Raw genomic sequence first — 22,970 nt, 5'->3', positions numbered from 1 at the left:
CGCTGGTCGCTGCTCACAAGCCCAGGCTTGGGAGAGAAAGCCTCCAGGTTTTATGTGATCTCACCTCCTCTTCCCACAGATGAGCTCTGTGCCTTCTGAGCGTGTTACTTTGTTTTTCTGGGCCTCAGTTTCCTCATCAGGAATAGAGATAATAATAATAATAATAATAATAATAATAATAATAATAATAATAATAATAATAATAATAGCTATTTCATAGATTCACGGTGAGGAGCGGAGAGAGATGAAAGGTGCGTCTTAGTGCGCTGCCTGCCGCTAGGGGGCGCACTCAGCGCAACCACGGCTACACGGGAGTTACCTGGAGCGCCAGCTGGCCCTCCGTGTGCTCCTCAGACTTCTGCATAGACTGTGTCCCAGATTCCCCCCTGCCCCGTCCCGTCCACCTGGAAGGCCCTTCTAACCCCCGGGAGGCCTTCAGGATACTTCTACTCTGTCTCCACACCCTTGAATTCTGTCTTGTTTCTACAGCCGGATTCTCTTGCAGGGCCTGTAGTCGCTTCTGCCCTCTCAGCGCAGCCGGAGGGCAAAGACAGGACCCAATCCTGGATTCTAAACTCTCCCGCTCATTGTGCCGCTGCAGTTAGACAGACATCCCGGCTGGACCGTGCTTCAACATATGATGGAAATGACAGCAGGCGCTTGGTGTTCTGTAAATAATGTTTGCCTCCGGGATGGCAAAGTTAGTGAGATGCGAAGACGCAGCCAAATCCGAGCCCCCGGGGTTTTTGTTTTTTAAGATTTTATTTATTTGTCAGCGAGAAAGAGAGAGAGAGAGCACGGGGAGCAGCAGGCAGAGGGAGAAGCAGGCTCCCAGCTGAGCAAGAAGCCCGGATGCGGGACTCAAACCCAGGACCCTGGGATCATGACCTGAGCCAAATGCAGATGCTTAACCAACTGAGCCACCCAGGTGTCCCTCGAGCCCCCAGGTTTTAGACCCGTCATGAACCTGGTACCTTCACTGCAAAGGCTGGGGAGTAACCAGGGTTTCTCAGCCTCGAGGCTATCAACATTTGCCAGATGTCTGCTCTTAACACTTTTGTTCAGCATTGTATGGGGGTCTTAGCTTGCAAGAAGGTCCTGCAAGAGGGCAAGAAGTGGGGGTCAAGGGTGTGAGGTTGAAAAAGAAGAAGTAAAACTACCATGATTTGCAACAAATTTGGGTACATATAAAATCCAAAGGAAAATGTTACCATTTTTATTTACTATTTATATTATTATTTTAAAATTTATTATTAAAAAGAAGTAAATTTAGTATTGCTATAGACTCTGAAGACAATGTGCAAAAATTAAATTTCTATATACTACCAGACAAATTTTAGACAATGACATTTTCATCCGAATAGACATTTTTCCAAAGAAAGCATACAGATGGCCAACAGACGCATGAAAATATACTCAACCTCACTCATCATCAGGGAAATGCAAATCAAAACACAAAGAGATATCACCTCACACCTGTTAGAGTGGCTACTAACAAAAAGACAAGAAACAAATGTTGGTGAGGATTTGTAGAGAAAAGAATCCTCTTGCACTGTTGGTGGGAATGCAAACTGGTGGAGCCACTGTGGAAAACTGTATGGAGGTTCCTCAAAAAGTAAAAAAAAGAAATAACATATGACCCAGTAATTGCACTCTGGGTATTTATCTGAAAAAAACAAAAACACTAACTGGAAAAGGTATCTGCACCCCTAAATTCATCACAGCAGTATTTACAGTAGCCGAGATATGGCAACAACCCTCATGTCCATAGACAGATGAATAAAGACAATTGTATCTACCTGTCGATCTATCAATAGATTGATAATGGAATTATTATTCACTCATTAAAAAGAAAGAAATCTTGTCATTTGGGACAACATGGATAGATCTTGAGGGTATTACACTAAGTGAAATAAGTCAGAGAGAGAAAGAAAAATACCATATTGTCTCACTTACATGTGCAATATACAAACAAAAATAAAACAAAAACAATGAGCTCATAGATAGAACAGACTGGTGGTTGCCAGAGGCAGGGAATGGAGGTGGGAGAAATGGGTGAAGGGGGTCAAAAAGTACTCCCAGTTATAAAATAATTAAGTCATGGGGATGTAATGTACAACACAGTGACTACAGCTAATAAAACTGTATTGTATATTTGGAAGTTGCTAAAGAAATAGAACTTCAGCTCAGGTCATGATTCCACGGTCCTGGGATCGAGCCTGTATCGGGCTCCTTGCTCAGTGGGGAGCCTGCTTCTCCCTCTGCCTTCCTCTCTCCCTGTTTGTGCCCTCTCTCTCTCTCTCTGACAATAAATAAATAAATAAATAAATAAATAAATAAATAAATAAATAAAATATTTGAAAAAATAAGGAAAAAAATTTCATGACTATATATGATGACTAATGTTAACCATATTTATTGTGGTGATCATTTAACAATATATACAAATATCAAATCATTATATTGTATACCTGAAACTAATATAATGTTATATATGTCAATTACATTTCAATAAAAAAATGACATTTTAGAAATACTATAAAATAGCATTAGAATAAATATGTAGAATAAATCTAACAGATTTGTAATGACTCTATGCAGAAAACTATAAAATATTGTAGAGAAAAAATTGTAAAAGCCTAAAGAAATAGCATTTCCATGTCCACAGATTGAAAGAATGTGGTGAATATGTCATTCTCACTAAATTGAACTGCAGATTCAATGAGATCCAAATCAAAATCCCAGCAGAGTTTTGCGGTTTTGTTTTGGTGTTGACTGGTTTGGTTTAGTATGGAAAGATTCACGCTGATTCTAAATACACGTGGAAATGTCAGCGCCTACAACTGCCAAAACAATCTTAAAAATAGAAGACATATACCAATAGATATCAAGGTCTATTACAATAATTAAAATCACATGCTATTGAGGGAAGGGTAGACAAATAGGCCAATGGGATAGTATAGAGAGTTCAGGAACAGACCCACTCATATATTGCAACAGAGAAAGAATGGTCTTTTCAATAAATGGTTCAGGGACAATCGGCTATCTTTTATGGGAAAAATAAACCCCAGCCTCCACTTCACACCATATACAAAAACCTGGTCCAGGGAAAATTTTTTAAGTCTCAGTAAATATGAGAGGTAACATAATAAAACTTCTTAAAAATAAAATAGGTCGACTTCAAGGGAAGAGTCTTCACGACTCTTGAGTAGGTGAAGATTTCTTAAATAGTACATTTTTAAAAATCAACCTTAAAGGGGAAGATTGATTAATTTAAAAATTGAAGAAGTTCTGTACCTCGTGAAAGCAATTCACCAAAAGACATAACCATATATCTGATAGAAGATTCACATCTGGGGGCACCTGAGTGGCTCAGTGGGTTAATCGTCTGCCTTCAGCTCGGGTCATGATCCCCGGGCGCTGGGATCGAGCCCTGCATTGGGCTCCCTGCTCAGCAGAGAGCCTGCTTCTCCCACTGCCTGCTGCTCCCCCTGCTTGTGCTCCCTCTCTGTCTGTCAAATAAATAAATAAAATCTTTAAAAAAATCATATCTGGAATAAAAATGAACTACAACAAATCTGTAAGAAAAAGACAGATAACCCAATAGAAAAACAGGCAAAAACTCAAATAGGCACACAGTGGAAGAAAATATATAAATGACCTAAAGATATCGAACATCATTAAGTTAGTCATTAGGCATATGCAAATTAAAATTAATGAAACAGCAAAATGGTTCAAATTTTAAAACTGACAACTTCCAGTACCGGTAAGAATGTGGAACAACTGGGCTTCAGTTTCCTCTGACAATTGCTAGCAAGAGTATAATAAGTTGGTACATTTATTGTGGAACTTGGCAGAATCAAAGAAAACTGAACACATTCCCTAAGACCACAAATCCCATTTCTGCATAGCTGCCTATGAAAATGCACAAAAATGTATGCTACACATATGAACGTTAGTGTTTCCAACAGCATTCTTTGTATAACAAGAAAGAGAAAGGCACGACATCCAGGAAAGTAGGAGTGGGGCCCAGGAAAAAGACAAGGCGGATTCCAGGAGTGAGAGGACAACATCTTACAGTGGGCCCAGAAGGCTACCGGCAAAGGGAGAAGGTAAAGGGAGGTCTCCAGAGGGGGGTCTTAGGAAGGAAAAATAGAACCAATGGATTATTTGATATGAATCCCCTTGAGGAAAATTGTCCAGGGAGGCCGTGGGATGTTGTGATGTGTGTGAAGAATTATAGATACATGCAAAGAAAACTGAGCAAATAAGACACAGGTGACTTCAACTTTCAGGGGGAAAAAAGACAATGATCATAGTTCATGACAACTTTCAGCTGTGAACATTATCTGTCTACGTGTGCAATATTCTGCATACTGTTTTCACCAAACTGGAGTCACTATACAGGCACGGGAAAGGGGCATTCAGAGATAAAGACCTTGTGAGAAAGATAAACCCTTACTCACCACAATAGGTAACGAACAGAGAAGCTCTAAATTTAGAAACAATTAAGCTGTGCAAGGCCAGAAGAGGCAGATGAGAACTGTAAGGGATCATCTCTGGTGTAAGAATCCAGAGGGAGACAGGGATTCACTGCATTTTCATAAACCTTTTAGAACTATTTGATTCTTTTACAATTCTGTGCTCCTATTCCTTTGATAAAATAAAAATTATGTAATTAAACAAAGACAGAAGGAAGTGAGGGAAAAAAAAAAAGCCGAAAAGAACATAAACCAAAATATTAACCGTGTGTGTCTGTCATGTGCTTAGAGGTTATTTTTTCCTTTTTTTGCTCCTTTCATTTTTCTACAATGGACATTTTTAGCAATAAAAAGATACAATGAATCCTCAGGCAGAATATTGGATTTATCTGAGGTCATAATTGTCCTACCTCCAGAAACTCCCAAGGGAGCCAGTACAGGTTGCTTGGCAGTAGAGTCAGAGCTCAGGAGCCCAGCTGAGGCCTGGCACTGGCCAGGAGAGAGCGACCAAGGACCCATGGGGCACCACGCACAGTTCTAGTTCCTGAATCTGGCAGCGTGCAAGTCTGAAGGGGAGGCAGGGGCCAGGAGAGGGGATGGTGAGGCATGGAAGCCGGGCAGAGGTTGTGCACTCAGGGCTCCCGTGGCAGGCTGCCATTGTTTCAAAAGATCTATCATTCCAGAGGCCCTGTCTTCTGGGCTTTACTACCCAAGCAGGATCTGGTTTCATAGACAGTCCCCGAAGCTAGGTATAGGTGAGGCCTCAATCCTTAAAGAGGAAACTAGAGAATTAGGCAAGCAACCGTTCTATACTCCATGAGGTCAGAAAAAGTCAACACAGAGAGGGTTCTCCCCAGACTCCAAACCCTGGCTTCCTGAAGGTGGGAGACGCTTGGGAGCAGCTCAGCGGGGAACCCAGTCATTATGACTGAGCCCCCAGGAGGGAGTTAATTCATTTACAGCCTGTGTTCGTGTCCTCGGGCTACCATAGCAACGCGCCACAAATTGAGTGGCTTAAAACCCAGGAATTTATTGTCTCACAGTTCCGGAGGCCAGAAATCCAACATCAAGGTGATGGTGGGGTCATGTTCCCACTAAAGGTGCTAGAGAAGGATCTGTTCCAGGCCTCTCTCCCAGCTCTGGTTGTCCTTGGTGCGGACAGCAGAATTCTGATCTTCCCATGGCGTTGGGTCTTTTTATACAGACACCAGTCATATTGGCTTTAGGACACACCCTACTCCAAGATACCTCATCTTAACTAATTACCTTCTCAAGGATCCAATTTTGAAATAAGGCCACATTTCTGAGGTCATGGAAGTTAGGATTCCAACATATGAATAAGGGGGAGGACATAATGCATCCCACACCACAGCCCCAGATGGACATGGATGGTAGGTTCTGGATTCAGCCTCAACCAGCAGTGGGGCACACCAGAGCAGCCAATGTCAGGTTGCCGAGGAAAGCAGAGGAAAGATAGACGAGCAAGGCCACACCACTCTCCGATGCGTGTATGAGGCTGGAGGAGGGAATGGCCTTACTCATCTGATTTTGGATGTGACAGGAGTATGGCACAGGGCGATGGTACAGAGAAGTCATCGTCACCATCACTATTGTGATCATCTCGTGAAAACTCACAACGGCCCTGTGCTGAGCACTTACCAAAGTGCGCCTTTTTACATGACTCAACACAGTCAGTCCTCAACCAGACCAATGGGGTAGGTGTGACTCTTCTCCCATTTTATTTTTTTTAAGATTTTATATATTTATTTCAAAGAGAGAGAGAGCACACATGCATAACCTGGGGGGGACGGTCAGAGGCAGAGGGAGAAGCAGACTCCACACTGAGCAGGGAACCTGATATGGGGCTCGATCCCAGGACCCTGAGATCATGACCTGAGCTGAGGTCAGACACTTAACCAACTGAGCCACCCAGGCGCCCCTCTCTGCATTTTATAAATGAGGAAACTGAGGCTGAGAAGGATTAACTAGTTTTGTCTAAGATCCCAGCAATTAGTGAAATGGCCCAGGATTCATTCCCGGTCTGCCTGACTCTGAAGTCTGTGGTCCCCTTAATAGCTCTGCCTGTGCCAACTCTCACAGCCTGGGTCTCTGGAAGAAGATCATGAGGTTCAGTGGGAATCAAACCGCCATTGACTGTCCACGTCTGCCATGGACTTGGGGGTGGGGGTTTAGGACACATGTGCTGTGTTTGTGCTGGGTCTATTCCACCCCAATGGAAAGAGCACTGAACAGGGAGTCCAGCAAGCTGGGTTCTAGGCCTTGCTCTGCTCCTTCTATGGGCTGCAGGCGTCACTCAGCTGTCTGTGTATCAACGGCCTCACCCATAAAACAAAAACAGTGAGATGATTTAAAATTCCCCTACGTGTCCTAAAATTCTGTGGTTTCTATAAAGAAAATGATATATTTACTCTTCCTGTCTCCTGAAGAACAGTTTGTAAATGTGTAAATTTATACGTATGTGCCTATTTGTATAGAAAATATATTGGGGCGCCTGGGTAGCACAGTCGTTAAGCGTCTGCCTTCGGCTCAGGGCATGATCCCCGCGTTTTGGGATCGAGTCCCACATCGGGCTCCTCCGCTGGGAGCCTGCTTCTTCCTCTCCCACTCCCCTGCTGTGTTTCCTCTCTCGCTGGCTGTCTCTCTGTCACATAAATAACTAAAATCTTAAAAAAAAAAAAAAAAAAAGAAAATATAAAGATTTTATAGAAAAAAAGAGCACGTATTTCTATCTGAGCAGGATTATCCAGCAAGATTACAGGATTTCTTACCCAAAAGAGAAGGAAGTTTGTCAGAGAAATATCTGTCCAGCTGTTAGCAAGAGCCTCGTGGATAACTAGCATTCAGCATAATGTAAATCGTGGGTGTTCCCTGGGTAGGAGCTCTCAATATCCCATCAATATCCCACTGGCACATAGGAAGGAGTTCCTCCATCATTCATCATTCAGTTTGGGAGGGGTGACCATAGGTGGGAGGTCATTTGCATTCATCTCAACTATTCAACTGTATTCTTCATTTCTCGGGGGTGCTAGAAGGATTAATGACTGTCTGCCAATTTGACATTCGTAAGGTATTTTGTAATCCTTGAAGCAAAGACACCATATACATGTAAGGTCCTTGCCAGCCTGAAAGAGTCACCGCATCTCTCTCTCTCTTTCAGAGCCAGCCAATAATCTCTTTATACAAATCCGGCATGCCGCTGTGAACGCATTTAGGAGAAAAGCCATGGGAACTTATCCCACCCTTTCCCCCTGTGATTCACCATAATTCTCCAAATAAATGTGTCTTTATGTCTGAACTATTCAGACCTTGAGAACGCCGGGCAGAATCTGACCCTATCTGTCCATTTGGAAGTGGGCTCCTTCACTCCACAGCAGCCATTCTTTGGTCAAAAACTCCCCATGAGCAAAGGGCAGGCTGCTTTTGTCCTCCTCTCTCCCACAGGCTCTACTGTGTACCAAGGGCTGCTCCCCTAAGACACTCTTGGAGTGCAGGAGAATGGAGGCAATCTGTGAGCAGGAAGATGGAGGTGGGGATCTGTGTCTGATTCCCACTGCTTAAGAGCACACCCTGAAGGAAGAAGCCCTAATAAACACCAAGGCATGTTACACCCCCTCAGTAATTCACACAGGGGTATTGGCATAGGCCAAAGAAATGATACAGAATGGCCAAAACCACAACACCGAAAAGGAAGAACCAGGTTGAAGGACTAACTCTACCTGATTTCAAGACTTATTCTAAACCTGCGATAAACCAGACCCTGCAGCTTTAGTGGAAAGGTAGACAGATTGATGGATAGAACAGAAGAACTCAGAAACAGACCCAGAGTCAGTTGATTTTTGACAACAGTACCAAGGCCACTCAATGCGGAAAGCATAACCTTTACAACATACGGTCCTAGAATGATTAGGTATCCATATGCAAGAGAATCACCCTGAACCCTTACTCAACATCACATAAAAAAGTTAACTGAAATGGACAGAGACCTAAACCTGAGTTGAAACTGTAACATTTCTAGGAAAAACGGAAAAGAAAATCTTCCTGACTATCGATTTGGAAATACAAAAAGCACAAAGTTGAATAAGAAAAAAACAAATAGACAAATAAATTTAACATTTAATGTTTTCAAAATCTGATTTTGCCTTTCAAAAAGAAAGGAATATGAAAATAAAAGGTAAGACACAAATTGTGAGAGGACATACAAAACTTTTACGCAACCAAAGACTTGTATCTAGGTTACATAAAGAACCCTCACAGTTCCACAACAAGAATTCAACGAAAGCAGTTAAAAAAAAAATAATACCCAAGAGATCTGAAAGCACACATTACCAACGGAGATACGCTGACAGCAAATAGATGCTGGCCATCAAAAGTCACTGGATAAATGCATATTAGAACTACAATATGATACTACCACACTCCCACTAGAATGAATAAAATTTGAAAGACTGACCATACCACGTGCTGGCATACCACGTGGTGGTGCCCCTGGAGCTCTCGTACTCGGTGGGTGAGAACATGCAATGGTAAAGCCACTTTGGAAAACAGCTTTTTCTTAAAAGGCCAAAATACACATAGCATACAATTCAGCCATTCAACTCCTAGGTATTTACCCAAGAGAAATAAGAGTATATATAGATTACAAATGGGCCCGAGTGTTCATAGAAGATTCATTTGTAACAACAGCCCAAACTGAATAACCCAAATGTTCATCGACAGGTGAATGATACATTATATAACAAATACCACCCACCAATAAAAAGGAACAAACTGTTGACATATGCAAAAAATATGGCTGAATCTCAAAATCATATTGCTGAGTAAAAGATAGCAGAGAAGAGAGGGTACATACTATATGATTCCATTTATGTAATATTCTAGAAAATGCAAATTCAATTATAGTGGCAGGAAGATCAATGGTTGCCTGGGGAGAAAAGATCCCCAAAGGGCACAAAGAAACCTTTGGAAGGGATGGATATGTTCACTATCTTGATTGCGGTGATGGTTCTACAGGTGTTTACAGATACCCAAAACAGCTAACAGTACACTTTAAGTATATGCGATTTATTTTATGTCAATATAATATGTTTTTCTTTTAAATGCTGTCTTGACCCAGTTGAGACCCTGGCGAGGGGTGGGTGGTGGGTCCCTTTGTGAGTAGCTAATTAAGCCCACAACCCCCACCCTTATCACAGTCTCACACTCCAGGCTACTGTCCATGTGCCCCATCAGCCCAGGGCCAGGTACAGACAAGTGGTACCTGTACCCCAGAGCCCACTGAATTATCCAAACTGGCCAATCCTAAGCCTTCTTACCCTGCCTCACCTGCTCCTACCTGCAGAAACCACAATAGAAAGGCTTGCCCACGGTTTCCCTCCCCACCACTGACCCTACTGCTTCCCGTGGGGCCCGGCATGGCCCGGTGTGCTTTCCCCAGGGAGCTGGGAGTGCCACTAAACCGTAAAACTCTCTGATGTCTTTCTCTTGATCCACATCTGCTCTCCCCATACCTTACTCAAGGTAATAGGGTTCACACTCCATCTTACCTCCATCAGGATGTTTCAAAACACAAAAAGAGAGAATATAAAAGTATTTAAATCCACCCCCATCATTGTACAGAAGAGAAAGAAAAGGAAAGGAGGAAGCCATCTTTCCCCCCAGGTGTGTTGGGGGTTGGGGTGTGGAGGCAGCAGCGAGCCCCTGAGTCAACTCAGAGGCTGTGTAAATGCAAGAAGTTTGAACTGGAAGTCTCTGAGCTTCGTTTAATGGAAACAGGAGTGAGAACGAAAGGGTAGGCATCTCAGGAGTGGAAAGCATACCTTTGCAAAGAAAGGACGGCACAAAGCCCAGGGCGATCGAATGGCCCTGGTACAGCAGGGCAGAGCCAGCGGTGGAGGGGGCAGGAATACACAGAGTCGAGGCTGAGGCCGACCAGAGGCAGCTGAGGAGCGCAGGCAGTCATCACAGAGCCTGGGACCCCCGACAGGCCTGCCTGACCAGAGAAGCCTTGTCCTTCGGGGGAGGTTCAGGCAGCCAGGCTGTCTCGGTAAGGATGGTCTTGGCGAGCAGAGCACAGCCGGCTCAGGGAAATGAGAAAGCTACCCCCACGCAGCCCGCCCCTCGGTGAAGACATAGAATGTTCTGTCTGATCCCTCCCACCCACAACAGCGGTTCAAAGCAGTCCTTTCCTTCCTTCTGGTCCCAAGCTCCTTCACTTCGTGTCATTTCCCAGAGACGCTTCTCTCCTGCACATTTGGCCCGCTGACTCCTGCAGCACCCAGTTCTGCCCTAGCCCAGCTCACGAGGCATGGAGGGCACAGGGGCCTCGGGACAATTCTGCCCCACCTGCAACAGATGTATCCCTTTTAAGCTTCGACTTAACCTAGAAGCTGAGCTGTTTAAACTTTCTGACCTAACTGTCTGCCCGACTGTGAGACAGGCCCTGGAGAGTTCTCGTTCATTTCTCCAAAAATCAATTCTTCAAAAACTAATTCACCAAATGACCAAATTCACTGAAAGGCTGATTCACCAAAAGCCAATGTGCTGAGTTGTTGATTGGGGCTCACGAATTATTGATTGGGGTCCAACGATCCAAGCCGAGGGCCTCTCCCCAGGGACAGGGGCCAGAGCTGTGGAGTAATAAACAGATTTTGCTTGGTGTCGCTTCATCTTCCCTGCACAGCTGTCCCCAAAGCCTGGAGACGCCACTGGCTGTGAGTCCAAGGATTTGGGGATCCTACATCTCAGCCTCTTGTCTTAAAGATGTGACCCCTGATGAGGGTTCCCCTTTGCTGGATATCTCATTCCCATATTGCTACCACCCTCTACCTTCCACTCCTTTACATAATCTCAACATTGCAAGGGATAAACCTGTATATAATTTATTGTGGGTGGTGTTATAAAAACCCTTTTATAAAGCCATTTTTAAACAAAACAAAAGTTACAAAAGAAAAAAAGATACAGAAAAAGAATAACTTGCTTCATCTGTCCCAAAAAGAGAAAATAATAAAGGAGACAATGCCAACAAGCTCAACAATAAAGGGTTCTTTTTCTTTCTTTCTTTCTTTCTTTTTAATTTATTTGAGAGCGAGAAAGAGTATGAACGGTGGGGGGGAGCAGAAGGAGAGGGAGAAGCAGGCTTCCCACTGAGCGCAGAGCGCAACCCCCCTCAACTTGGGGCTTGATCCGAGGACCCTGAGATCATAACCTGAGCTGAAGTCAGACACTTAACCAACTGAGCCACCCAGGTGCCCTTTTCTTAGTTTTTTGTTTTTTTTAGGTTTTTTTTTAATAGAAAATACAAACAAAGGAGACAGAACAGCTCAGGAGCAGACAGGCAGTCCTGGAGACCCTTCAATAAAAGAAAGCGGGAGCTTGTTTCTCTTTGTCTTTGCAGATACAGAGACTGGGATATGTACAAATCGAGTAGCACGAAAGACCATCACCCACGTCTCCTGACGCATGTGTAACTCACCAACATGGTCAATGAACTCATGTTCACCTCAACCTCACTTCATTTAAATTAAAAAAAAAAAAAACTCTTGTAAAGAAAGTGGTTACATTCAAACTTTAACTTCCCTAGTAAGGAGCTGCAGACTCAGCACCGGGCTGTATGGCGAGAATGCCCAACCCCCTGGTGTGTGATCACGTGTCAGCAACACTGTAGCAGTAAGAAAGCGCTGCCCGCTCTCAGCCCACCGGCTAATTAAGTACGTTGAAACGGGCCCCTCTCTATACCCCTTCCTGCTCAGAACCTGAAAGATTAAGAACTAAAATCAAGGAAGACTGGGAGTTTTAGACCTGACACATCGAGGCAAACAATGACGGAGAGCTTGGCTGCTGCTTCACCTGGCAAGTCATAGTCTTTCCTGAAATACCTGTGTCTAATTTAAACAGTAATTTTGAAATATGCCTTCACTTGCGTGGGAAAGAGAGTCGCAGATTTTCTCCCAGCTTGCTGCCAACACTGCCCCACTCCCTCGGACCTGAGAAGCCTTGGTCAGTGGGAGCCGTGGAGCAGCTAGAAGGCTTCCTGCGGTCTGAGCTGCACGGGGACCCATTCCATGTGAGTCGGGGGGCTGGCGTGAGCCCCTCGGGGAGGGCAGCTCCCACTGCTCGGCCATCCTCTCCGAGCCTCTGCGGAGACGCTTGGAACCTGTACTACTGACTTCTTTCATGGCAGGTCCTTCATCATTCAACATTTTACAAACTTTTGACAAAGTATCTAACACCAGAGTGTTATTAATTCAGGGTTCGATTCCTTCTGAGAACGTGCCAGGCTGTTCCACTTCTTCCCTGCTGGGCCTCTTGGCGGCTGCCCCCCTCCGCTGCAGGGAGACGAGGCAGCGGCCCCTGTGCCCCCACTCCCTGCTCACTTCAGAGAAGGGACAGCTGAGTCTCTGTTTAAAGTTATTTCATCAACATATCCTATGTCTGACCCCTCCTCCAAATGTCCTAGAGCAGGAAGAGAATGACGGTGGCATGGTACCCGAGTCAGGTGGGAGCCCCCGCAGCCCAACTGCACTGAGGAAGCTGGAGGGCATGTTATGGGGTCTGTCTCTGTCATTCCTCACTTTGTCCACTTCCTCCTTTCCAGAACCTTTCCAGGGGGCAAGAAAACTCTTTATGTCTTACGACGAGAGCCTAAATGCACATCCCTGGTGTGGCAGTATTTCCATCTAGGTGAATGTGACCATTGAAAACCTGTTCGACGTGCTGCTTTCTGGGAACAATCAAGGACTTGGATGACAGTCCCACGAGGGTTTGGCCCCAGTAGCCTCATTCCCCCAGTTATCCTTCCCACTCTCTGCTCGTAGAACCCAGATGTTTCTCCTTGTTACTGTTTTTGCTTTTCACTTCTCAGAGGTTTCCTGATAATCCCTTGTGCTCTGCTCTTCCTCGACTTCAAGAAGGGCTGCTTCAATTATTATGCATCTTCTAGCCAATGAGCCTATGGCCAGCCTCTGGGCAGACAGTGAAGAGGCCTGGGGCCCCCTCTGGTTCAAAGCTCCATACTCTCCAGCTTGGACGTAAAAAGCCAAAACTAAGAACAAACTCAGAGAGTGGTCATAAGCTCAAAGGAACAAACCAACCAACCAGAAAACAGGAAGTACAACATCAAAGGCTGTGCTATAAGGCGCAGGCTGATGTCAAGGATGAGTTAACGGCAGGCAGCTCTAATCTGAATGCCGTGATCATCTAAGGCTAAGAGCAATCTGAGATCGAGGTAACGAGGCTCGAGAAGAGGCAGGGGAGGAAAGGGGGTGTGCACGTGTCCAGAAGGCACGGGTCTCTGAACTGAGCACCCACCAGTCCCTCCTTTGATGGCCTTTCAGTAATCTAGCCTGGATGAGACTGAAGCCTCCGACGTGGCTCTAATAAATCAGACTTGTAAACCATCTGCTTAGAAACCTCAAGTACTGTCGGAGTACAATACCCAGCATGCACAGGACACCATTCCTCCATCATGCCGGCCCCTTTTCTAAGGGAGAGGGCGTGTCTTACAGTTCTCATGGACCCATGGACACTGAGGGCCCCAGAGATTAGGACACTGCGTTTGCCAGTACTTTTTTAGTAAGCTCTTAGGAATTTCGTTATTTATTTAATAATAAATTACTAAATAATTAAGAATTTATTGGAAGGTATGAGAATGCATCATGTGATCCAGGGAAGGGTCAGCCAGCAAGCCCTAAGTAGGGATGTGTTTGGGCCTCAGGAATAATTGGAGTCAGAGTCTGGATGCCCCAGGACTCTTCATCTCTTTCTGTGCTTTCCTTCAGTCCTCCCCCCCCCCCCCCCCCCACTGCTGGATAGCTCTCTCCACAGGGCAAGCAATACAAAGGCCAACTCCTGAGTCCCCCATCTTGCTGCTCTTAGCTCCAGAAAGACTGTGTTTCATTGACAATTCAAAGCATTCCAGGGGAGGACTCTCAAAGGCTCCGTGAGGCAGCGCCCAACTGAGCAGTCACTTGTAGTCAAAGGGATGTGGGGCTCCACTTAGCTCACCCATAATACCAATTCCCGGGGGGGGCAGGGGGAGATACGGTAGAGCACTCCATGAATATGGCAGCTCCCAGGAGAACCACAGAGATGGAGTGGAGTAGCAGCCATTCCCAGAAGAAGGGAAGAGGCTAGGTGTCCCCTAACACAGATGTCCACCACAAGTTCAGAAAACCCTTCACCTGGATGTCTCCCATTTTCCCTCAAGGCTCACCTCAAGAAAACCTTCTCTGACCACCAGTCCTGCCTGGCGTCCTGCCTATGCACTTCCCAGCACCCAACACATACATTTATCCCCATACTGAGTTTCTGGTCAATTGCCTGGCCCTCTACCCGAAATTGTGCTCTCCTTGAGGATACAGTGGTGGCCATACCTCTTTGAATTTCTAATACCTAACCCAGGGCCTGGCACATGACATGCTTTTCATAAAAATTTGTTGACAGAAACAAAGAAACATTGAAAACTAAGGGCCAATACAGAGGTGATGGGAGAGAGGCTGCAGACCCACCGGCTATTAAGCAGCTCTTGGGCCAATGGTGCAGAAGATAAGACACTTCAGAAGATCCTGAGGGCAGCATCACAGGCCAGCCCACAGCAACCAAGGGTATTCACAGAGTCATAAAGGGCTAGACTGTGTTTAGTTTACATTGTTTAAAGCAGAGAATGTATATATTTTTTAAGGTTTTTATTTAAAATAATGAAAAAATAAATATCCATTTCCTTGATTTCTATGAAATTGTGCCATCCTGATTCCCTTCTCTGTTTATTTTTAATGAAGGCACACAACAAGCACTTACCACTTGCCAGTTATGGGACAAAGACAGTGCGAGCTATCATAAAGTTTTCACAGCCTGCTGAGGCCAGGCGGGGTCTTTAGGAGCAGAGGATAGAATGTTCTTGGTCAGGCTGGGGGATCTGGAAGCTTCCAGGGGCTGCAATATAGACAGCAAGAAGGGGCGATTTGGGTTTTTTGGTCGCAAGCACAGAATTCAACTCTGGCCAACTCAAGCAAAATGAGATCATAGTAGAAAGACCCCAGTGAAGACAGACTCAGAAAAGGCAGGATCAGAGCAGACTCAGGGATCCAGGGGTCCAGCCAGCGAGGGACTGCCGATCATCTGTCAGAGACGGGTGGAAGAGCTCCTAGCACTTCTCGTCCTTCCTTCGGCCGTATTTCCAAATCCTGAGATGAGGATCCAGGGGCCCAACCTAAGGCCCACACCTTCCCCTTCACCAGGGGAGCTAAAACCTCCAACTGGCAGATCCAGTCTTGCTCATACTGGTGGAGAGAAAATGTCCCCTAAAGAATAAGGAGGAAGAGATGCTGACAATAAAAGGAGAGTAAGTATGGCAGAAACTAGCTAAGCGAGGCGAAAGGGGAGATCCTGGCAATGTCCCGGAGATGCCATTGTTTCTGTGATTGGAACAAAAGGCCAATGTCAAGACTGAGCAAGAGGAATATGTGGGGACCGGCTGCAAAGAATTTTCTGGTCAAGTTACAGTCTGGGCTTTCTCTCAACAGCCTGGAGAACCACTGGAAGGTGTGAGGCAGGGAAGTGACATGATGGGTTTGTACTTTAAAAAGATGGAACTGTCCCCTGGCAGAGATGGAACTGGCCGGGAGGGGGCCACCTGGAAGGAGGCAGACCGGTTTGGAAGCTATTATAGGGTCCGGGTGAACGGTGGTAAGGAGCAAGGCGGGAGGGGAGGGAAAGAGAGGAGGGGGAACCAGGAACGACTGTCGGGATGGAATTCTAGAACTTGATGGCTGGACATAGGAAATGGGGGCAGGGAATCAAGGATGGCAGGATTCTGGCTTGATGACTCAATGTGTAGTAACCAGGGGACAAAGACAGAGAAGTAGCTTGGGAAGAGGACAAAAAAAAAAAGTGAGTGCAGTTTGGGACATGTTGAGTCAGGTGTTGGGAATAAAGCACTTAACACAAGCCCTATCTTTAAGGACACACCGGGTAGTAGAGATAAGCTAACAAAGGAATACAGCGCGCTGAGATATTGTGCTATTACTTAAGTATATCGTAAGGAGACTACAGCAAACGTCCGCATTTACTATTACAATCTGGCCGAAAGCCAGACCTAAATGGAAGAAAGATTAGACATGATTTTCAATATACTCCTGATGTCATTTTCTTGTGATCCCTAAAGCTTATGTTTTCAACTTTCCAGAGATCTTCAGTTTTCACAGTAAGACACAAAATTACCAAAAAAATTCTTCCTCCATAATTCATTTTAGTTTGTTTCAATTAAATAAATCTATTTTCCTACATGAATATATATCACATTACTGAACACCCAGTAACTGCAGGGAGTTTGTGAACGGCTGCAATAAGCAACAAATTCATGAAAACCTAACCTGATAGAAAGCCAAGCTGTGAAACGAACCCCAGTCATTCCCATGACTGCCATACTCGCTAACACCAGAGCAGCCCTGGGAGTATATCGAAGGCAGGAAATCTGGAAACTCCTGCCTCTTGCTATTCCCAGTCCTGGACCCAGAGGGTAATTTATTTCATCTTCAGAGATACACAGATCCCTGCATTTTCAAAAAATGGTGGTGCCAAACTCATCCTGGATAATGCACTCTGAAAATGTCTTCAAAAATATGAGGTGTGTTGTGAAGAGTAGAAAGCAGAGGTGAGGGGAAAGCCTTTCTAGCTGTCCTGGACTCAGGAGTGGTACATGCTTTGCATTGGCCGCTTGCTACTCTCTCCCTGGTGTCTAACTAGTGTTCACTAAACACATTGGCTAAATGTTTCCCTGGGCCTTACTGTACGGTTAATTTTACGTCACCATGGCTGGGCCACGGTGCCCAGATATTGGGTCAAATATTATTCTGGATGTTTTGGGGAATGAGGTTTTTTAAAATTTTTTTTAAAGATTTATTTATGTATTTTAGAGGGAGGGAGAGAAAGTGGGCAGAGGGACAGAGGGAGCGAATCTTCAAGCAGACTCCCTGCTGAGCACAGAGCCTGACAGGGGGCTCAATCCCATGACCCATGAGATCACGATCTGAGCAGAAACCAAGAGTCGGACACTTAGCCAACTGAGCCACCCAGGCGCCCCTGTGAATGAGATTAACATGTAAATCAGTAGACTTTTAGGTAAAGCAGATTAGTCTTCATAATGTGGGTGGGCCTCATCTAATCAGTTGAAGGCCTTAATAGCACAAAGACTAATCTCTCCCAAAGGAATTCTTCCCACAGACCACCTCTGTCTTTGGACCACACCTCTTCCCTAGGCCTCCGGCTTCTGGTCCACCCTGCAGATAATTGGATTTACCAAGCCTTCACAATCACATGAGCCAATTCCTCAAAATCCCTTTCCCACCCCGTCTCTCTCTCTCTCTCTCTCTCTCTCTCTCTCACACACACACACACACACACACACACACCCTGTTAGTTCTGTTTCTCTAGAGAACCCTAATACACTTGGCATGTCTTCCACAGTGCTGTCCGGACATTCCCCCCAGAACTGACAGTCAGTGCCTACTGCCCTAAATCCCACATGGCTTCTGGAACCTGCCACTACATAGAGCAGAAGGAAAGGTGGGAAGCAGTTGGGTGGCAATAGCAAGCCCCTCCCTCAGGTTTTCTGTGACCTTTTTCTAACATCAGTGCCCATCTCAACTCACCTCTGAGAACTGAGGGCTTCCAACCATGCTGGATTTCATATGAGAATGTCGGGAAGGGGCCATAGCAAAAAGTTCCAGTCCAGCCCACGCCATCTGTAAGGGACCAGTGAATGCATCAGCCCCTTGCCCCTCCCACATTTGTAAACATTTATTGAGCACCTACTGTGACTCAGCTGGTGTTGGAACAAGGGGCACAAACAGTAATAAAACACGGCCTGTCCCCCAGGGATCAGAGTCACATGTCCAGTTTCTTTTATTTTTCTTCATAACAGAAAACATCGTCCAGACATTAGAATTTCAACTGTTTTTTTAATCCTTTCAGAAACCACTTAAAGGAGAAGCTTTAGAAGGAAAAGCCGTCGATCACCAACTGGGGGCCAGATTTGGACAACCCAGGTGACTATACCCAGGGGCATAAGGGAATTTAAGTGCTGAAGAACCAGAGGCACTTATCTTCAGATAAATACAGAAGCATGTTTAGAGGCTGCTGTTAAACGCCTCTTCCGTCTACTCCCTGTATTACTGGCAAAACTTTTAGGTTCTTGAAAGTGAGGATTAATCCCTCCTGGTGCAGGGTTTTTTTTAACACGTGTAAGACTTTTTGAAGTTTAAAGAAAGCTATTTTTAGTTTTAGTCAAAACGCAGCATGACGACGGAATTCGGGCTTCATTTTGGTGAGATAACCACGGTTCAAAACTGCATTCCCAGAAGACGCCGTACAAATGTGTAGTTGTACCCACTGTTGCCAGTAGGTGGCAGCAGAGGGACTCCTGTGATTTCTGTCCATTGACTTGCGAGGGAAGGGGAAGGCAGTGAGCGGAATTCCAGACCTCTGTAGGTGATTGTCGTGCTTTCCCTGTTGGCGTCAAATATGTCAACCCCCCACAGTGCCTACTTATATCAAAAACAAGTACCCCACGGTGTAGAATTGATTTGAATACAGCGTTATCAAGTTAACACGTGGGCTGGAGTTGGGGTGGGGGGCAGGGGATCCTGCTAGATCCCAAACGCACTTTGTCTCACGTGGCATTTTCTTGGCGTTTCTGAATGGTAGTGATACCTTTTTCAGCTAATGGGCTTTTTCATCCCCCATTGTCCCAGACACCCCTAGGTCCAAGAGTATCCGCTTCTCATCTTCTGAGACTGCTTTTGTACAGCCAAGTATATTGTCCCCAACTCCCAGATTTGTATCCCAAGAAGTCTTACTAAAGAGACAGCGACACAGCTTCTGTCCCCTAGGCCTGGAGGCTACTGGACAATCCCCTGCTAGGGATGCTGTAGAGCTGGTTCCGCGGGTAGAAGGCTAAGTCTAGGTCCATCGCTCATACACTTGGCAACCGCAAGAGCCAGCGCCCCCTAGTGCCTCGCCGCGAGCCTTCCTTGGGGATACACCCCTGCAGGGCAGGCTCAGGCCAAGCCCTAAGTACAGTTTATACCACTCGTCTTAGACTGGAGTAGCTGCTTATCGGCCCCTTCCTCCCTGCATCCACCCTTCCGCCAAGGCCTGTATGGCTGCCAGGATTTTATGTTTATTTGTGTAGCTTATGGCTGCCCCCTTTCCTTTCCTGAAAGCTACAAAGAGCTAAGATCAGGTCTAGCTGTGCTGGTCTGATATACCCAGGATTTTGCACCCAGTAGGAGCTCAGTGGTTCAGTGAATGACCACATGAACGTCCACCTCGGGCTCATCACTTTTCCTGTGTGAAAGCCATCTGCAGGCCTACTCCTTTGTGCCCAGTTCTCAGTCCAGTGAGCTGGTCCCAGATGCTGCTTAACACTCACAGGAGAGATTGGGATCTCTGGGGCAGCCATAATCTCCTTAAGCAAACCTCCTACCCGCAAATTTTATACTTTTTGACCTGCCAAGACAAAGACTTCTCTTGGGCCTCTTCTATCACACTGTGACATCAGTGCTAGGGCTGCTGCCTGCATTCAGGAGGGAAATCTTTATGTCTGCAAATGACACAAACCTCACCATCTTTTATCAAAATCCACCACAGCACCACCATTCTGGTAATGCTTCCAAATTCCTGCAACGGGTAGTTTTCCCTGAGAAACTGCATTTACCCTTATAGCTGCAGGGGACAGCAGGATGGAAAATATTTACTAGGACACTGGACAAGCGCAGAGGGGAGCGTGCCAAACTACAGTTAGGCCATGACCTCATGTAACTTCCAATTGATTCTCCATTTGTTGGTTTTAGTTTCCTCTTCAGTAAATAGATAAGGTTTGGACAAATTGAATCTCTGCCGCTCCTATAAATTTCTTATTATGCCAGGGACGTAGGCTCTGGGAGCAACCCCACTCCAGGTGAAGTTACTTGCTGAGCCTGTTTTTGGAAATACCAGTTGGAGACCTAATTAGTAGACATATCTGAATCTCCAAAGATAATAGAAAATTCTAGGAGCTTTTGCCTAGATTCTTAAAGTTCTCCTTAAAATGCCATGGCTGAGTCTTACGGACGCATGTTGACCATGGCCTAGTTGAATTACTTCTCCAATTGGTAACAATCAAGTGGACCCTTGTCATTTCTTTACTTACCATCCGCATTTTGAATTTCCTGAAGCACTGCCAAAGGTCTACATGATATGGAACCACGGGTAGTGTCTCTGGGGCCCCATTTGAGTAGCAGCTGCTACGAAGCAAGACGCTTGTCCCGTACGTGGGCCAGCCTGCCTCTGCCTCCATACGTAGAGGTGACCATGCTTTCCCTGCTCCCTTAACATACTTAGCAACCATCACGAAGTGATAAAAAGTTTGCTTCTTTGATAAACACAGCCTCAAAAGAGGACCAAGTGCTTACACTGGTGATGGAAGTTGCAAAAAAGAGGGGATGGGGTGACAAGATAGTGATTCTTCCTGAAAGTGGAAGTTTTAGTTAATTATGGAATGGTCGTGGCTGTGGTCTCTGAAGGGAATGGACCCACTACAGTTCTGCTTAGGAGTGTGGCAGCATGGTGCAGGACACAGTTGCAATGAGAGTTCCAGCCAGGGCCAAAGCTGCTCATGGGAGGAGGTGGTTCAATTCTGGAGTTGTGTTTTACTCTATCTTCTGCGAGAAATTACAGTATATAACAGAGGTCAACAAGCTTTTTTCCATAAAGGACAAGATAGGAGATATTTTAGGCTTGGTGGCCATTTGGTTTATTATGGGCTGAATTCCACCCCTGGCCCCCGCCACCACCAAATTCACACGTTGAAGTCCTGAACCCCTGAGAATATGGCTGTATTTGGGAGACAGGGTTTTAAAAGAGGTGATTAAGTTACAATGAGGTCATTCAGATGGACCCTAATCCAATCTGACTGGTGTTCTTAGAAGAAAAGATCAGGACGCAGGCACACATAAACCAACGGGCAGCCACATAAAGATGCAAGGAGAAGACGACGGCCATCTGCAAGCCAAGGAGAGAGGTCTCAGTGGAAACCAGCCCTACTGACACCTTGATCTTGGGCTTCTAGCCTCCTGAACTGTGACAAAATACATTTCTACGGTTAAGCTCCTCAGTCTGTGCTATTTGTCACGGCAGCTCTAGCAGACTGATACAGCCTCCATTGTAACTACTCGACTCTACCATTGTAGAGTGAAAGGCACCACAGGTGACAAGTAAACAAATGGGTGTTACTGCTCCGATAAAACTTTCTTTACAAAAATGGTGGGAGCCAGATTTGACCCAGGCACCGCAGTTCGTCAATCCCTGATCTGTCTCGACACATGGCATCCCTTGTGAGCATTATTAATTATGCAGCGTGTAAAACTATAAATGAGGACAGGCCCAGTGAGTGGACGAAAACACAAGTCAGAACAAGTTCAAGGCTTTGGGTATTATGACACCTGACGCTATTCTGTATCTAATTTGCTTCTGGAAAAAACAGAGATTTTCCTCTTAATTGTACTTGTGGAGATATTGTGTGGTTTGCAAGGAAAATAATAATTCTAAGTTGTTTCATTTTCTAATTAGTAATTAGAACGGTTTGTGTATCGGAAAGCACACCAAGTACTAGAGCCTATCACCACAAAATCACTGCCAGCTGGCCCCTGGGCTCTGGAATGCCCCTTGGGTAGAGTTCAAGATTCTTTACTCTGCAATCTTTGTCCGTGTAACAGGTTGACTATCATTAAGAGTCTGATTTATTTGCTCTCCTAGGCAAATACTCTAACATTTTATGATTCTTTTTACTGAGGTCCTAATCAACACATAGCACAAAAGGCACCAAGGAAAATATGAAGGGAACACAACCATGGCTACTCATAATTCAGATGAAACGACCCAGGAATAATTAAAACCAGCACATCAGGGGCACCTGGGTGGCTCAGTCTTTTAAACGACCAACTCTTAGTTTCGGCTCAAGTCATGATCTCAGGGTTGTGGGATTGAGCCCTGCGTTGGGCTCTGAGCTCAGCGGGGAGGCTGTTTGAGATTCTGTCTCTCCTCTCCCTCTCCCCCCGCCACTCACTCTCTCTCTCTCTCAAATAAAAAAATAAAATCTTTACCAAAAAACCACAGTACATCATTAAGCACTACATTCTACACCCTAGTGCCTCACAACTTTGTAGATACGACGAGAATTCAGAGGATAGATAAAAACATCAGAGACTGGGGTACCTGGGTGGCTTAGTTTGTTAAGCATCCGACTCTTGATTTCAGCTCAGGTCATGATCTCAGGGTCCTGAGATCAAGCCCCACATCAGTCTCCACACTGGGCACAGAGCCTGCTTAAGCTTCTCTCTCTCTCCCTCTCCTTCTGTCCCTCACACCCCCTTAAAAACAAAAATTGAATATTAAAAAAAAAAAGATCAGAGCCCACATCAGAGAAAATATAAG

The 22,970-nt window shown here is 45.4% G+C and overlaps 1 long non-coding RNA gene across 16 annotated transcripts in view; it reads right to left on the bottom strand.

The window, feature by feature from the left end:
- The window catches only part of LOC113264411 (uncharacterized), a 119,916-nt gene that overhangs the window by 59,450 nt on the left and 37,496 nt on the right, over nt 1-22,970 (bottom strand). For 5 of the 16 annotated variants that reach the window (XR_008956623.1, XR_008956625.1, XR_003319659.4 and 2 more), the window contains one exon: nt 18,149-18,241. The exons of the other annotated variants lie outside the window; for them this stretch is intronic. This is a non-coding gene — a long non-coding RNA (uncharacterized LOC113264411). The remainder of the gene's footprint in view (nt 1-18,148; nt 18,242-22,970) is intronic. 16 annotated transcript variants of the gene reach the window in all.

This window comes from Ursus arctos, unplaced genomic scaffold, assembly GCF_023065955.2.
Source record: "Ursus arctos isolate Adak ecotype North America unplaced genomic scaffold, UrsArc2.0 scaffold_31, whole genome shotgun sequence".
Lineage (NCBI taxonomy): Eukaryota > Metazoa > Chordata > Mammalia > Carnivora > Ursidae > Ursus > Ursus arctos.
The sequence above is the reverse complement of the archived record's forward strand: the minus strand, read 5'-3'. Positions and strand labels throughout refer to the sequence as shown.